This window comes from Arachis hypogaea, chromosome 6, assembly GCF_003086295.3.
Source record: "Arachis hypogaea cultivar Tifrunner chromosome 6, arahy.Tifrunner.gnm2.J5K5, whole genome shotgun sequence".
Taxonomy (NCBI): domain Eukaryota; kingdom Viridiplantae; phylum Streptophyta; class Magnoliopsida; order Fabales; family Fabaceae; genus Arachis; species Arachis hypogaea.
In genome coordinates, this window is record NC_092041.1 from 87,473,365 (window position 1) to 87,490,538 (window position 17,174).

Consider the following 17,174-nt stretch of genomic DNA (forward strand, 5'->3'; position numbering starts at 1 on the left):
ATAATCAAAATAGCATGCTTTGCAAATTGCTTGGGGAACAAGAAGAGCAAAGGCGTGACTTAAAGAAACTGAAGCGTCAAAAACTATCTCTTGAAGGACCAAGCACTCCACAGACTAGAGGAACATCCAGTTCTCAAAATAAAGGTTGTTGAGTCCTAATCTTAGCTTTAATTCTGTGATAGTTGTTATTATAGGAATTTACCTTAGAAGTTATATAGGAGTAATAGTAATTAGTATATCTATTTTGATTTTATTTTCAATTAAGTTATAATTTATTTTTCTCATCATCATCAAACATGAATAAAATAGTAGATTTTTAGAATAAAGAGGTAATTTATACTTTTCGAGTTTTTAATAAGAAAAATTCTAATTATTTAGATGTGGTGGCAATACTTTTTATCTTCTGAATGAATGCTTGAACAGTGCATATTTTTTATATTGAAATTCATGAATGTTAAAATTGTTGGCTCTTGAAAGAATGATGAACAAGAGAAATATTATTGATGATCTGAAAAATCATGAATTTGATTCTTGAAGCAAGAAAAAGCAGTGAAAAAAAAGGAATCATTGGATAAAGAAAAAGAAAAAGCCAATACCCCTTAAAACCAAAAGGCAAGGGTGAAAAGAATCCAAGGCATTGAGCATCAATGGACAGGAGGGCCCAAGGAAATAAATCCAGACCTAAGCAGCTAAATCAAGCTGTCCCTAACCATGTGCTTGTGGCATGCAGGTTCAAGTGAAGAGCTTGAGACTGAGTGGTTAAAGTCGTGATCCAAAGCAAAAGAGTGTGCTTAAGAACTCTGGACACCTCTAATTGGGGACTTTGGCAAAGCTAAGTCATAATCTAAAAAAGGTTCACCCAATTATGTGTCTGTGGCATTTATATATCCGGTGGTAATACTGAAAAACAAAGTGCTTAGGGCCACGGCCAAGACTCATCAAGTAACTATGTTCAAGAATCAACATACTAAACTAGGAGAATCAATAATACTATCTGAATTCTAAGTTCCTATGGATGCCAATCATTCTGGATTTCAAAGGATAAAGTGAGATGCCGGAACTATTCAGAAGCAAAAAGCTACTAGTCCTGCTCATCTAATTAGAATCTGATCTTCACTTGAAACTCTGAGATATTATTGCTTCTTAATTTCTTTTTATCCTACTTTATTTATCTAGTTGCTTGGGGACAAGCAACAGTCTAAGTTTGGTGTTGTGATGAGCGGATATTTTATACGCTTTTTGGGGGTAATTTCATGTAGATTTTAGTATGTTTTAGTTAGTTTTTAGTATAATTTTATTAGTTTTTAGGAAAAATTCATATTTCTGGACTTTACTATGAGTTTGTGTGTTTTTCTATAATATCAGATATTTTCTGGCTGAAATTGAGGGAGCTGAGCAAAAATCTGATTTAGGCTGAAAAAGGACTGCTGATGCTGTTGGATTCTGACCTCCCTGCACTCGGAATGAATTTTTTGGAGCTACAGAAGTCCACTTGGCACGCTCTCAATTGGGTTGGAAAGTAGACATCTAGCGCTTTCCAGAAATATATAATAGTCCATACTTTGCGCAAAGATAGACGACGTAAACTGGCATTCAACGCCAGTTTCATGTTGCAGTTTGGCGTTCAGCGCCAGAAACAGGTTATAAGTTGGAGTTTAATGCCAGAAACAGGTTACAACCTGGCGTTCAACTCCAGAAATAGCCCAGGCACATGAAAAGCTTAAGTCTCAGCCCCAGCACACACTAAGTGGGCCCCCAGAAGTGGATTTCTGCACTATCCATCTTAGTTTACTCATTTTCTGTAAACCTAGGTTACTAGTTTAGTATTTAAACAACTTTTAGAGACTTATTTTGTATCTCATGACATTTTTAGATCTGAATTTTTATAATTTTTGAATGCATGAGTCTCTAAACTCCATTGTTAGGGGTGAGGAGCTCTGCAGCGTCTCGATGAATTAATGCAATTATTTCTGTTTTTTATTCAACATGCTTGTTCCTATCTAAGATGTTTATTCGCGCTTCACTATGAAGAAGGTGATGATCCGTGACACTCATCACCTTCCTCAATTCATGAACGTGTGTCTGACAACCACCTCCGTTCTACATCAGATTGAATGAGTATCTCTTAGATTTCTTAATCAGAATCTTCGTGGTATAAGCTAGAATTTATGGCGGCATTCATGAGAATCCGGAAAGCTTAAACCTTGTCTGTGGTATTCCGAGTAGGATTCAATGATTGAATGGCTATGACGAGCTTCAAACTCGCGATTGTTGGGCATAGTGACAGACGCAAAAGGATCAATGGATCCTATTCTGACATGATCGAGAACCAACAGATGATTAGTCGTGCTGTGACAGAGCATTTGGACCATTTTCACTGAGAGGATGGGAAGTAGCCACTGACAACGGTGACGCCCTACATACAACTTGCCATGGAAGGAGCCTTGCATGTGTGAAGAGGAGGACAAGAGAAAAGCTGAAATTCAGAGGACAAAGCATCTCCAAAACTCCAACATATTCTCCATTATTGAGTAACAATTACTTATTCCAAACACTTTCACTTTTTACAATTAAATTCAAAGAACCTTATTGGCATCCTGACTAAGATTAATAAGATAACCATAGCTTGTTTCATACCAACAATCTCCGTAGATCGACCCTTACTCACGTAAGGTATTACTTGGACGACCCAGTGCACTTGCTGGTGAGTTGTGCGGATTGCAAAGGTGTGATTGCAATTTCGTGCACCAACAGTCATGAGAAAGAGTGTTGCTATGAGAAAGAATCTGTGAGACACTACAAGAAAAACGCTGAGTACCATTGAATTTATCAAAAAAATCCACCGGTAATACAATTACCGTTGGAATAAATCCAACAGTAATTATTTACCGGCAGATTTAGCTGCAAATATTAACTTTTAATTGACAAAAATTTAGGGCTAGTTACCGTCGGATTTATCCCTCGGTAAATCTGACGGTAATAGGAATAAAACTGACGCTAATCTTAAATTTAATTTTTTTAATTTGTTTAAAAATTTAATATATAATTTTAAATGGTTAAATTCAATAATTTTAAACTAACAAAATTCAAAATTTAATAATTTTTATAATAATTTGTCTATAATTTTTTGTTAAAAGTTTACAAATTAGTTCACACATCAAAGTTTAAGAATAAAGAAAAAATAATAATAATTACTCGTGTATGGAAAAAAGTAGCACCATAAACATATACTCTAAATTCAAATAAGATGGACTTACATAAAGTTTGATATGAAAAATAAGATATATCATGGTGGCTAAGTAAATTGAATAGTTGAAACTCTCTAGACAATAAAATATTGAAAAAAAAATTAATTACACAAATGGTATATCTATTTAAGATTCTATATAATCCACTAACTTATATATGTATGACTCTAAAATGGGATATCTATTAATTTGCATATATACAGGAGCATTTTCTGGAATAGGAGACTGTACACCTTCAATTGCAAACTATAAACATAATCAACATATAAATTATAATTAAACAAGCAAATCAAAGTTCATATATTCAAATAAGTGAATTGCAACAAACTTAGTAGAATTAACAACAATCAACTCAGCAAAATTAATTCAGAAAATAATTAACCTAGACAATAATAAACTCGGAGAATTAATAACAATCAACAATAAATCAATAATTAACTTAAAAATTAACAAATTAAAATTATTTCAAAAATTCAAAGAATTAACAACAATCAACAATAATTAACTCAGAAAAAATTAACTCAGACAACAATTGTAAAGCCCGTAAAATTAACGAATAATTAGTCAATAAATTAATTTCTAATAAAATAAATTAGAAATGTGAATTTTATAGTATAATAAGATAGATCTAATTAAAATAAGAATTTTGACACTAATTTTAAAGAATTTGGTCCAAGATTGGGCCAACAGGCCGAACCGATCGAACTGGGCCCAAACCGGGCCCGTGAGCCCAACCCACTCACTTAAACAAATGAGTTCAGTTTGGATGCAAAACGCAGAACTCAGCCAAGGAGGGGGAAGAACACTCTTTCATAGCCAAACCCTCACTCACATAATCAAACCCACATAACTCTTCACTCCGAGCTCCGATCGCCGCACCGTTTACGGCCACGCGACTGCAGCGTCGAGCTCTACAAAACCCGGTCAATAATTAGGTAAGAAAAACACTTCTATGTTCTAATTTCTTCCTTCCCAATTTCAAAATTTATGAACAATTATGTTGAAAATTATTTAATTCTGGTGTTTAGCCTCGAATTAGCTTGAGGAAAATACTTAATCTTGCTTCATTGGTGCTTGAATAAGGTGAGAATCCTAGAACCCTAAGGTGAATGCTTGGTAATTGTATTGGTATTATTGAAAATCTTGGATTGAAGTAATTTACATTGAAGTGAGGGGTTAGTTGTGGTAGAATGTGAGTTGTGGTGACTTTGCTTGGTATGTTTGGTGTAGGGTTTAAATTGTATTCATGTGAACAATGAGTTGTGTTTTGTGAAAATAGAGGTTTGAAAGATTTTGTGAAAATTTGATTTTTAGCCGAGATTTGACGAGTCATAACTCGGCTTCTGGAACCCTAAATTGTTTCAAACTTATTTCATATGAAAATTGGGTCCGTGAAGTTTATGTCGTTTGAAGAACGAATGAAAAATGTTTTAAAACGAGAAAGTTATGTGTGTCGAAAGTTCGGTATGTAAAACTAAAATTCCGCAGACTTAGCCATTTTTGACTAATCTGTAATGCATGCGTACACGAACCCTCCATACGCGGATGGGCGTTTCTGTTTGGCATGTATGCGTACGCATCATGGGCAAAAAGAGACCCTTGCGTACGCGAGCATGGGGCTTCATACGCGGACGGTTGATTCTGTCCAGCGTACATGCATACGCGAACGAGGTAATGCGTACGCGTGATGGATAAAATGCACTCCCACATGTATACGTGGCTCCTGTTTTAGCAAACATAAATTTTTTATTTTAAAGCTTAATTTCGAACCTCTAAACATCTATTTTTACTCTTTTATCCCCTAGATCTTAGGGTTACGCCTAGTAATGGATGAAGCTAGGAAAATGTGGTAACTTGGAAATGAAGAAAGCTTGAGAAGTGACGAATTAGGTATGAGGAGATAGGGTGAACATATAGTACGACCCCTATAGATGGTGGAAGATGAGGATCCCCTACTTTGTTCTTCCTGGTATTATAAAATCGCCCCCAACGAGATGGTGGGAGGTTAAGATCCCCTCCTTTATTCCTCTTGGGCATATAAAAACATACCTCCTGAGTAGACACAAGGGTTGTAGTTTCACCCCACTTGCTCTAGGTTGGTTAGTATAGAGGCTCCCCGGGGAGATGCAATAGTGTGGTTTGCCCCACTTGCTCCGGGTTATGATAAATGATGTATGAAAAGTGAAAAGACATGATGCATAAGTGATATTATGGCTATGATGAATGATAATGAAATTTTTATGAACAGATATGAATGCTTAAATGGCTTATACACTTATTTTATCTGAGATACGAGTTTTCCTGGGTAGAGTATCGTGGCTTGCCACCACGTGTTTCAGGTTGAGACTCGATACTCTGTTGACCCTACGATGTAAGAGGTGACCGGGCACTTATAAATTCCTGGGAAGGTTAACCCCCATTGAGCAATTTTATATATATGAGAAAAATCTATGCATAGACTCTTGGGAATGCACGTTGGGGGACAGTCCAGGGTTTAGCAGTCGGACTTGTCGGGTTGGGTTGATAACCGATAGATGAGACTCATCAGCCATATGACAGGCATGCATCATATGCATATTGTTTGAATTGCTTGCTTGTGCATTAATTATGATTTCCTAAGTGATTATAATACGCTATTTGTTTTATTTGCTATCTGTATTACTTGTATTTTACCTGTGTTTGCCATTGTCTGCTTCTTTGTCTTTGTAATTTCACCGGAGATGGAAGAACGGAGGAAAGGCGGATTGGTTTAGGGTTCTAGTTAAGTTTTAGTTAGGTTTAGGAATTCCTAGAGGACCACTCATTCATGGTTTCTGTTTTAGTTCTTTATGCTTTTTTATCTAAGTGTTGGCATTCTAGGATTGCCTCTGGATTTCCCAAGACCTTATGTCTTATGTACGTGGCACCATTACCATGTTAAGAACCTCCGGTTCTCATCCCATACAATATTGTTATTTTTTAGATGCAGGTCAAGAGACACCTCGCTAGGCGTCTGTAGCTCTGCAACGAAGTGGATCATTTTGGGGACTTTATTTTGGTGTTTAGTTTATATATATGATTATATCTATAGAACTCTCCTGATAACTCGTTTTATTGTTGTGCCTCTTAGAGGTGTATGGAGAAGTAGGACCTCTTTTGTGTATTTTGGGTTATGGGATTTGTATATATAATTATATATGTATGTAAATATTCTCCGTCCATCCTTAGCTTCACAGGCTGAGTTAAGAGCTTGTTATCTTGTACCCTTGACCATCTGTTCTTACTTTCTGTATATATATGTTCATGAACCTTAGCTTTCTTTGTACGCAAGTAATCTTTTCCCAAGCATTACGCTTTTAATTTTGCAATTTTGTTTTATCTATTTTTCAAGGCTCCTAGTATACTACATTCTTTCTACTATTATACGTATTTATATTTTATTTTTAGAGGTCGTAGCGCCTTTGCACATCTGTTTTACATCCTAGGTGTAAAGCTCTATGTGGTAGAGTGTTACAACAATAAACTCAAAAAATTAACAACAATCAATAATATGTTAATAATTAACTTTAAAATTTAATAAGCTAACATTAGTTTAGAGAATTAACAACAATTAACACTAATTAACTCATAAAACAATTACCTCAGACAACAATCAACACAGAAAATTAACAACAATCAACAATAAGTCAATAATTAACTTAAAAAATTAACAAGCTAAAATTAATTCAGACACAATAAAAAAAATTTTAAAATGGCATTTATATTACGGCAATTTTAAAGAACCGCCATAATATTCGAGTATTATGGCATTTTATGATGTTGCCATAATTAATTTTCCTAACATGGCACTTCTTTTGTGATTTTGGTGGTTTTCAACTGCCATATCAAAGCCATTATCAAAAAGAAAAGGCCAAAAACCAAGGGAAACCCTAACGCTTATATGGTAAAAATGAAACCCGAAAAAATAAATTTGCTCCAGCGATCTTCTCAGCAGCATTCTCCAACGATTGAAACCCGAAACGACAATCTGTGTGATGATTTCTCCAGCGACGGCTCTGGTGACGATCTTCTCAGCGGCTTTCTCCGACGATCTTCTAAGTGGCATTCTCTAAAATGAAGGTATGACATCTTGCGTTCTTCGACGATCTCCACCAAATATGATCTTTTTCAGTGACATCTCCTCCAGCAACAACTTCTCTAGAGGTGATCTCCTTCTGCATTCGCCTCTTGTAATGATATCTTCCAACGACGATCTTCTCTGACGACATCTCCCCTAGTGACGATCTTCTCCGAACGACACCTTATCCAGCGGTGATCTTCTTCGGCAACATCTCCTCCAGTCGCAATCTTTTTCGACGACTTCTCCTCTAGTGACGATATCCTTTGGCTTCTTCCTTCCCGTCCTCTGTGTCTTCTTCTTTAAAATCCTCAGTGCCTCCTTTTCGCTCTATATTGGCATGTCAATTTTCTATTTTTTTACATTCTACGGTTTAAAAGTGCGTTTATCTGCTTTTTGATATAGTAATGATCTCTTCTTTAATATGAATATCGCTAAGTTGAACCAGAAGTATATTATTTAGATTTTCTTTATTTAAAAAAATAAATGTATTCTCGTTGTTGTGCGAATGAATTCTTATATTATGTTTGATAAAATGATAGGGTTCAGTTATAGCTATTACTATAGTTATTATTATACTAAGCAAGGACCTAGATTTTACTTGGAAAAACACACTTGTTCGCAAGCTCACGTAAACTCTGCTCGAAGACTTGTACATGCATTGAACTTGTTATGTTAACAATTTCATCACAAATATAGTTGTTTCATCACAAATATAGTTGTTATTATGCTCAACTTGTAAAATAAGAGAAATTCTCCACATACAAGCGTTTTTTATACAAGTCTTTACAAGTGCACCTTCTTCTTCTTTTTGCGCACATTCTTCTTCCTCTTCCTCTTCTTCTTCTTCTTTTCTTTCATTTCTTGCCTTCTCTTTCTCCTTCTTCAACCATTACTGCACATTTTTACTGCACCTTCTTCTTCTTCTTGCTGCATGTTCTTCTTCCTCTTCCTCTTCTTCTTCTTCTTTTCTTTCGTTTCTTGTCTTCTCTTTCTCCTTCTTCAACCATTACTCACTGCACCTTCTTCTTACTGCACGTTCTTCTCCTCCTTCTTCTCCTTCTTCTTCTTCTTCTTCTTCTTCTTCTTCTTCTTCTTCTTCTTCTTCTTCTTCTTCTTCTTCTTCTTCTTCTTCTTCTTCTTCTTCTTTTCTTTCGTTTCTTGCCTTCTCTTTCTCCTTCTTCATTTACGTGCTTTTCTCTCTGTTTTCTTTCTTCATTATTCTCGATTTTCATTATTTTTTTACATCAAGCTCTGAAATCATTTTTGAAGAAGAAGAAGAAGTAGTAGAAGATGAGGAGGAGAAAGAGAAAGAGTTCTGAATTATGCATAAGGTGTACTTCAACGAATTTTGGGTGTATTTCTTAAATCCTTTGGGTGTAGTTTTTGTAATCCTTTGGGTGTATTTCTGTAATCCTTTGGGTGTATTTTTATAATCGTTTGGGTGAATTCCTGTAATCATTTGGGTGTATTTCTGTAATCTTTTAGGTGTATTTCTGTAATTATTTGAGTGTATTTCTGTAATCGTTTGGGTGTATTTCTAAAGTTTCATTATCTTCAAATTTGGCAAGAAACTCGTTTTCATAGAGGAAGAAGAAGAGTCATTTATAATGCATGGTGAGTAGCGCGCTTTGAAAACAGAAAGTGGTTGAATAACGTGCGTTTATTTACTCTTAAATGTGGGAGTGTAATGCGTGTTTTTTGTTGGGCTTGTACCAACTTGTAAGACTTGTAAGCCAAAAAAAACTTATATGTGTAGCAGACCTCATAAAATAATGATGATGCACTTGATTTTTCTATATTTTTTAATTCACATTTATATTGTTTTGATAAGTTTTTTTATATAGGGCATGTGTCTTCAAATTTAATTATAAGTTCTTTTTTAATCTTATGGCAAGATTCTACTACTAGTAATGTCTTTCCTCCCTACTACTTCCATTTTGTAATTACTTTAAGGATCATATGGTATAAAATAAATAATATGATGGTTAGTGTTACTAATTTTTCATTGAGTTTGAAAGCAATCCTATAAAGTATATAAAAAAAAGTAGATGCTAGTCAAATTAAAGACATTATATATAAAATAAGTTTAAGCAAAGCAAATAGTTATCAACTGTATTAAGAATAGATGTTTGTTAGTTAACTATATGACCATCATTAGTTAAAATATCATGCTTATTTTTCTCATTTCTGTCCATTATTGTGGTGTGTCAACCTTTCTAAATCTTAGCAGGACTAAATTATGGTGTTTGCTACGGTACGATGATAAATTTATACGTATCGATACGTTTAAAATATAGACAAATAATAATAAGACATGTGAAATTTATTTTCCACGTCAGCATTTTATTTTTCTTTTTTAAATATATAGTATATCACTACTTTTACTAAAACACCCTTTTAATTAAATAAAAATAAAAAATATTTATTTATTTAATTTTATAAAAAGACTTAAACATCTTTTCTTTATTTGATTAGACAAAAATATCCTTTTAAATTATTCAAATTTTAAAATTCAATTAATCCTAATTTTATAGTTTCAAATAATTAAAACAACAAAACAAAAACATATTAAAAAAATAAAAAATTAAAATTATTTTTCATATGTGTTAAATATATTAAAAAAAAAACTAAAATTGTTCTTCATCTAGGTTTAGAAACCTTCTCGTCTCTCTGCTCCCCAATCTCTCTCAGCTGTCTCATTGTGCTTCGCACGACGTAATGGTTTTGGATTAAACTATGTCGTTTTGGTTCCTGCACGGATGACCTTCCTTCCCCTTACCTTCAATCTTCATTCCAAACCCCTATCTTAACAGCTTCTCCCCAAATCAAAAAAGAAAGTTGAAACAGGAAACCCTAGCTTCTCCACCACTGCCGCAAGGACTGCCGCCGTCCGTCGCTCTCAGGCACTACCATCGTCGTCTGGTTGTCCGTGCTTCTTCCTCCTTCAAGAATCGCAGCTTTTTCTTCCTCGAGCTCGGCGCGTCAATTTCTGGTATTCATCTGCTCTATCGCGCTCCTGCCGCCGTCTGTCGGGCGCTCAGTCACCATCGTCTTTGTCTGGTCGTCGCAGATTCTTCTAACCCACCACCGTCTTCTGAGTTGTGTTCGTCGCCTGGCCTCTGTCTCTGTCACGATTCTGCCTCCCTCTTCTCAGACTGCTCAGAAGAAAAACCCATCTCCATTCCAGTTTCCTTCCTTCGAGTTCCGAGAGCAGAAGCTCAACCAAGAAAAAAACCTTAGACTTCGACGGTCAGTTCACTGCTAACTTCTTCTGCATTTTTTATTTATGCCATGTTTAATGATTATTTGATTACTGAATATTTGAATGTTCTGTGTTTTAATTTTTTATTGAATGATTATTTGATTACTAATGAGCTCTAGTTCTGTTCTGTTGCTATTTTTTTGTGTTGTGATATTTTTTGAATGAGCTTCTACTGTGGTGCTGTTTTGTGTGTTGCTGTGTTGCTTTTTTATGTGTTCTTTATTTTTTATTGACATGCATCTGAGTGATATCACCACTGTAACTTAACTACTTGCTCTGTTGATGTGCTTTTGATTTCTGAATGTCATGCCACTTGTTATGTTGCTGCTGCTGTTTTAGTGTTTTTTAACTTTTGAATCTGCTGTTTTTGAATTTTTGTTGATAGATTTATTGATTTTAGGATTTAGGGTGATTATATGTTGCTGTATTCTAATCTTAGTTGCTGATTGTTGTTGATTTCTGGCTCTGTTTAGTATGTTGTGCTGATTGTTCTTGATTTTTGGCTCTGTGAGTGTTGTTCTATTTTTGGTCTGTATTTGATCTTGCTCAAATTTCATGATTTTGTTACTGTCTCCTGAAAGTTGGGTTTCTTTTTCTAATATGCTTAACATCAGAAAGATTTGAAAAAATTTGTTACTCTTTGTTAAGAATGTGCTGAAACTTTGTTAAAAATTTGGCTGAAAATTTTGTTATAAGATAGATAGATAGATAGATAGCTTTTGATATGAATATCCAGTGGTTCCTCTTAATCTTGTATGTTTATTACCAGATCTTTCGGTATCATTTTGTCAAGATTACATTGCTTCAGTATATGAATTAATTTAGTACTATATTTTTTATAACGGTTGCATGCTATGTTCGAATAAGATAGAGGTTTCTTAGTGTTGCAGTTGCTGATTGTAGATTTACTTGCACTTTCTGATTATATGTTGTTTATGTGTAGGTTGCGGTATTGTACTTTCATGATAAATTTACATGGGTGAAAGGACTCGGTCTCTGCACTATTCTGTTTGGTGTCAGTTTATTCAACTAGTACAAGTAAGTCATCAACAAACTTGTCTTCCAAAATTCTTTTTCCTTTAATTCTATTATGCTTGTTTATATGTTTTTCGGTCTATTTTTCTATTTTAGATATCTGAAGCTTCAGAAGGCCATTTTGGTGAAGGCGACGTGGCAGTGCTTCACACAACAGATTCTGATGGCAAATATGTTATTCTTGAGGAGATGGATGAGCAGGATATCTGAAACCTTCATAGCAACATCTTCAAAGTAAGTCCCTCAGTTGGACTGTTGTTAAGTGATGCATGAAGCTGTAATAACTTATTTATCTACAGATATATATAAATTGACTTTTCCTTTTTAATCATAAGATCATTAGTGCTTGTCTTGGTCATCTCAGGGCTTGAATGTTGATGTTATCAACTACTACTACTATATGGCACTCATTAATACTTTGTCAATGGAGAAATGTACCACATTTATTGTGCACCTTTCTTGTACACCTTTCGTTTATGATATAAAAGAGGAATTTTTTTATCTTTTCTCACTTTTTATCAATCACTTTTAATAGGTATATAAGAGAAGTGTATACTAACTACTAAGTAGTGCATATAAGATCTCTCAATTGCTATATTTGTGTAGCTCCTACGACTCGCCTGTTGACCAACTTCATGTCATGTTTTCAGCAGTTATTATACTTATTCATCCTTATACTTTTTATGGCAGGGTTGGAGAAGGGACCTTCTCAGTTTCTTAGTTGATTACACCAACAAAAACGGAGACATGGATATTATTTGAACTTGTATCTGTGTGTTGTTGTCACATATCTTTTAAGGTTGCTATACCTTGATATACATTGAGATGGCGTATCCACTTTTGAAAATTCTTTTTTGTTCTAATCAAATCTCTGTTCCCCAAAAAAAGTGGATTTGTTATAGATAAATCTTTTGTTTTTTGGTTTTACTTTTGTATAGGGGAATGCTTATCCCCAATTTGTATTTTCCTTCTCCTCATCTTAATGAAATTGTTTTTATCTATTAGATCCCCAGTTGGATTTACTTTTATTTATTTATGTTTCTACTAGAGGGACAAAATTGAAGAAGCTTTAAGGCTGGCAGATTTATCAGCTGAGAAGCCTCATTTTTCACATTGTCTAGAGTGGCTTCTTTTTACGGTATTTGAAGCAGATATATCCAGGTACTTCTCAGAAAGGTTAATAATGGTATCTGTCTAATTTGTGAATTTCAACCTGTGGTTGTGCTTATGATTATATGGATCAAACAATGCATGTGCTCTCGTGAACCATATTGTTACTTCAAACAAACTTTATGCCAAATTTTATTAGGGGAATCTCTTGTTCTTGCTGCTTCATTGAACCGACTCTTTGCATATAACAACTCTGTTAAGCTGCACTTAAGAGTGGCATGAGCTCATTACAAGTGAAATGAGGTTCTTCTCTCATTTAAAATGACAAAATGGGTGACATTTGGGCAAAATGTTGGGAAAAATTCTTAAAGCGTAATTTTATACACTTCCTAGATCAAGATTTTAGTTTTCTTTCCAAACCAAACACAAAATTAGATGCAGAAGTGTACATCATCAATGGGATCTCTTCACGGTTCTATATTCACAATATGAAACTGAATATTTATCTGATGTTGAAACAACCTGGTATTTGCCTGTAGTTTCTTTGTCATTTTCCTTTGAAATTTCATGGTGCTTAAACTTGATATTTTAGTGTTAGAATCACATTTGTATATGAGTTTATTACCATTAGTAAGAGTTAGCTAGGAGTACTTGGTTACAATGGTTTAGTCATTTGATTAGTATAAATAGAAGTGATAGGATACAGAGAAGGGTTTCAAATTCTCTGAGTAATTGTGATTGTTTTGAGAATTGAGAGGTCTCTTTAATATCCTCTCTATCATTTTAATTCAGCAACAAATACAACTTTCTGCGTCCATTTCTAATGTTTATTCTGGCTGTTTATTTTTCATGCTGATTACCCCAGGCCTAATGCAAACAAGAACCAGCTCTCAGTTCCCAAACATGCCAAAAGATCGCTTTTGGAGAAAACATGTGATCTTATCAGGAATTTTTCGGAGTACCTTGATGTTGTTGTAAGTGTTGCAAGAAAAACTGATGGTTGTCATTGGACAGATTTGCTTTGAGCATTGGGATGGCTGAGAAGCGAAATTTGTGGTGAATAGGGAGAGGAAGTATCTAGGGTTTAAAGACAATCGACTGAAAACTGCATAATGAAATTTCAGGGTTTGCATATGAAGTTTAGGAAGGAGAATGTTCCAATTTTGCATAATTGACATTTGACAGTGACACTTTTAAGGATAATGATATACCCAGTCGTACTGCACTTTTAAGGATCACACTCACATGTATTTTTATGGACTAAATAGCGAGCTTATTATCGACAGTATTTATTTATTTATGTACTTTAAATCGTCTAACAGTTTTTGGATGGAAGTTCAAAACACAACAATAATAAAAGGTTGAGTCCTTACATATTGGACTAAAATCCTCCCTACTTGTAAAGCTCACAAGATCACAACGTTTTCTTAATTTTCAATGTATAACAAGGCACCAAAGCCATGATAATGATACATTAAAATAACATAAACAGTAATGGCAACTGAACATGCTTCAAATATACAACCAAATTTCTAGGAGGCTACTCAGTTCAATAGAATGAGACGCATGATCAAAATATGTATCTCAACTCTAGAAGCAGACAAGACCCCAAATAGTATGAAAATAACTATAACTATAACCATAACCATCATATGGCAATTTTTTGCCTTATTTGAAGATCCACTGATGAGCAACATACTAATTGTATCCAATATGGTCTGCTCTTGGCTTTCCTCTTTTCTCTCTTCATTTCCGTAGGATATCTTGCCGGTAAGTTCCATTCTTTTGCAGCATCGTTTATCAGAGCTTGAGCTGAAGGCGATTCTTCAGTTCTATCAACACTTGTAGGAAGGATATTAGAATTAGTATTTTCTTCTTCCTTTTCAAGTAAAGTCTGAGCATCACTAGAATTAGAAAACTGAACATGAGCAGACTCTAACTATACATCACGTATTGAAGCATTTGTTATTACAACAGAATTTGAACCAAGTGGGGAATCATCTTGGCCAAGCACAGAAGGGAAAAACGCAAAGTTCTGAAATATTAAAAACGAATTGGAACACTCAGCTCACCACCTTTTATCTTATGTCTTTCATAATCAAGAAGTGCATGCAGTAGTACATCAGAAATATTAAAAACGAATAACACATTTGAAAAAGAGCATGCCTACATTTATATGCACAATATCTGGTAAATCTTTCAGAAATCTTGAAAATGGAATAGCTAATAACAAAATAAGCATATATGTCTAAGGTATTAAATAGATTATATAGAAATTTGGACAATGCCACTACTTAAGAGCCAAAATTTTCTCTAATAAGGCCATAACTTGAACACTCATCATCTTGACATCTTACAGATCATCCGGTATGCTAACATGAAAATTTCCAGGAAAGTGACATTATCTAAAATAAACCAAATGTTAATAATAGTAATGTCCACACAAATAGCCTAAACAGAGGCTTCAAAGAAACACTAAGCATGCATAGACATTTCAACAATTTGAAAACATAATTTATTTCATAAAATATTTTTTTTCAAAAGATGAAGTCTAACATTAATCTAAAACCACCTTCTCATAAAACCCAGGGAAAGTCCATGAAACTGTGGTACATGTCCTGCATGTGTTAAAAACAGAACATTATAATCAGTCATAAGCAAGCAATTCATCCAAAAAGCTATAAGAATTTGGTAGCCCTTCTCCCCACACATACCCTCCAACCCCCTAAAACAACCAAAAAAATATCACTTATTATATAATGAAAATAATAGCTTGAAAAGTATACTTTCCCATGCATAAGAAAATCGAGAAACCATTCATAATACATGAAAACAGTTAATTGGTCTCATCATCATAACCAATACACACTACCATTACCATGACATTACTTAGAAAATTAGAACGAATGCATATCACAGATTTGAAATCTAATAACACAGAGATACAAAGTACTATAACTTGTCCATTTGAAGAGACTCTTCAATGAGCCATGAACACAATCAAGACAAGATAGGGGACGTTGGTTCTTACTTAGGAGGTTTGAAAGATTCTCCCACTTGCCGCCATAGCTTACACGAGGTTACCTATTCATAAATATAAGCCAGTTAGGAGTATGTCCTGGCAGCAATGAAAACAACTGATTCAAATACACTCAATTTTCAAAATGCACATATAACTTCATAGGTGAAATAGCAGCCATATTTGCACCATGACCAATTGTTCATCCAGTTAATTAATTATTCGACAGCAGATTTCACAATCGTTGATGGAGAATTCAGCAGGTTAGTAATTTCATTTTCTTCAGTTTGCAACATGAACATCATAAGAATTAGCATATCTGTGGAAGCATAGACATTTACAATCTTGCATGTTCCATGTATAATTTGAATTGTGTAAATTGTCATAGTACTCAAGCAATCTTAAACACCTAGGTATTTGATTACAGAGTATCTGAGAATAAACATATACTAGATTAATCATAGACGTTTAAATATCTAGGTAGTCTCTCCCACTAGTTTGTATATGTATATGAGTTTATGACGAACCCAAAAGCAAGTTTTTAATGCATTTTGCTACAAGGCCCTTCAGTTGACTAACATTAAGTGTAATCAAATACACAAACCAGTTTACCTAATTCTTCACAAAGCAACATGCAAAAATGAACAGCGAGGAATTGATGTTTACCTGCTCTAAAACTGACAGAGATCAGCTTGCCTTCTTTATACAAAAATTCTCTCAGTCCAGTAACTTGAATCCTCTATAGAACCTCTAACCACATCTCTTCAATACCTTTATGGTTTTTACTCAATATCTATTTATTCAATATCTGCCTTTCATTCGTTCTACTCTTGTTGGCCATATGGGAATAAGTTTGTTGAGTGGTAGAACCAGACACACTGGGAGAGGCGCCAGAAAGGGAGAGGTGCTGGACGACAACGGCTGGACGGGGCTCGACGATGGAGGGCGAAGGGGTATTTAAAGAACTTCCATAGAGGAGAAAGACGCCGCATTTTCAGAGTTGAGTGGTTTAGGGTTTAGGGTTTAGGTTCTTTAAATTTCGTGGGTGGCTAGCTACAGAGATCAATGCAGTCAATTATTGCTAGAGTTTTGCAGTTTTGGTGTGTTTCAGAGAGGAGGGGGCACGAATGATATTAGGAGAAGATGAAGAACAGATTAATTTTTTATTTTTTTGATATGTTTTGCTTTGCTTCAGAGAGGGGATGAATGATTAGGGGAATTGGAGAATACCAAGAACGATTGATTTTTGTTTTTTTATATGTTTTTGTTTTGTTGTTTAAATTAATTGAAACTATAAAATTAGAATTAATTGAATTCTAAAATTTGATTAATTTAAAAGGATATTTTTGTCTAATCAAATAAAATAAGAATGTTTAAGACTTTTTATAAAATTAAATAAAA

At 34.4% G+C, this 17,174-nt stretch overlaps 2 long non-coding RNA genes across 4 annotated transcripts; one reads left to right on the plus strand and one right to left on the minus strand.

The window, feature by feature from the left end:
• The first annotated feature begins 9,962 nt into the window (after positions 1-9,962).
• Positions 9,963-13,992, plus strand: LOC112696844 (uncharacterized). 2 transcript variants are annotated; one of them, XR_003150949.3, is made up of 6 exons: positions 9,963-10,596; positions 11,553-11,647; positions 11,741-11,878; positions 12,335-12,443; positions 12,693-12,805; positions 13,620-13,992. It is a non-coding gene; the product is annotated as an uncharacterized lncRNA (long non-coding RNA). The 2 variants fall into 2 exon arrangements; XR_003150950.3 differs by lacking the exon at positions 12,335-12,443 and having other exon boundaries at positions 9,977-10,596.
• Positions 13,993-14,148: 156 nt separating this feature from the next.
• On the minus strand, positions 14,149-16,820 carry LOC112696845 (uncharacterized). Of its 2 annotated transcripts, none has more exons than XR_011862419.1 (4): positions 16,440-16,820; positions 15,786-15,838; positions 15,327-15,372; positions 14,149-14,586 (listed from the first exon to the last, which is right to left on the minus strand). It is a non-coding gene; the product is annotated as an uncharacterized lncRNA (long non-coding RNA). The 2 variants fall into 2 exon arrangements; XR_003150951.3 differs by having other exon boundaries at positions 14,149-14,789.
• Between the last annotated feature and the right edge of the window lie 354 nt (positions 16,821-17,174).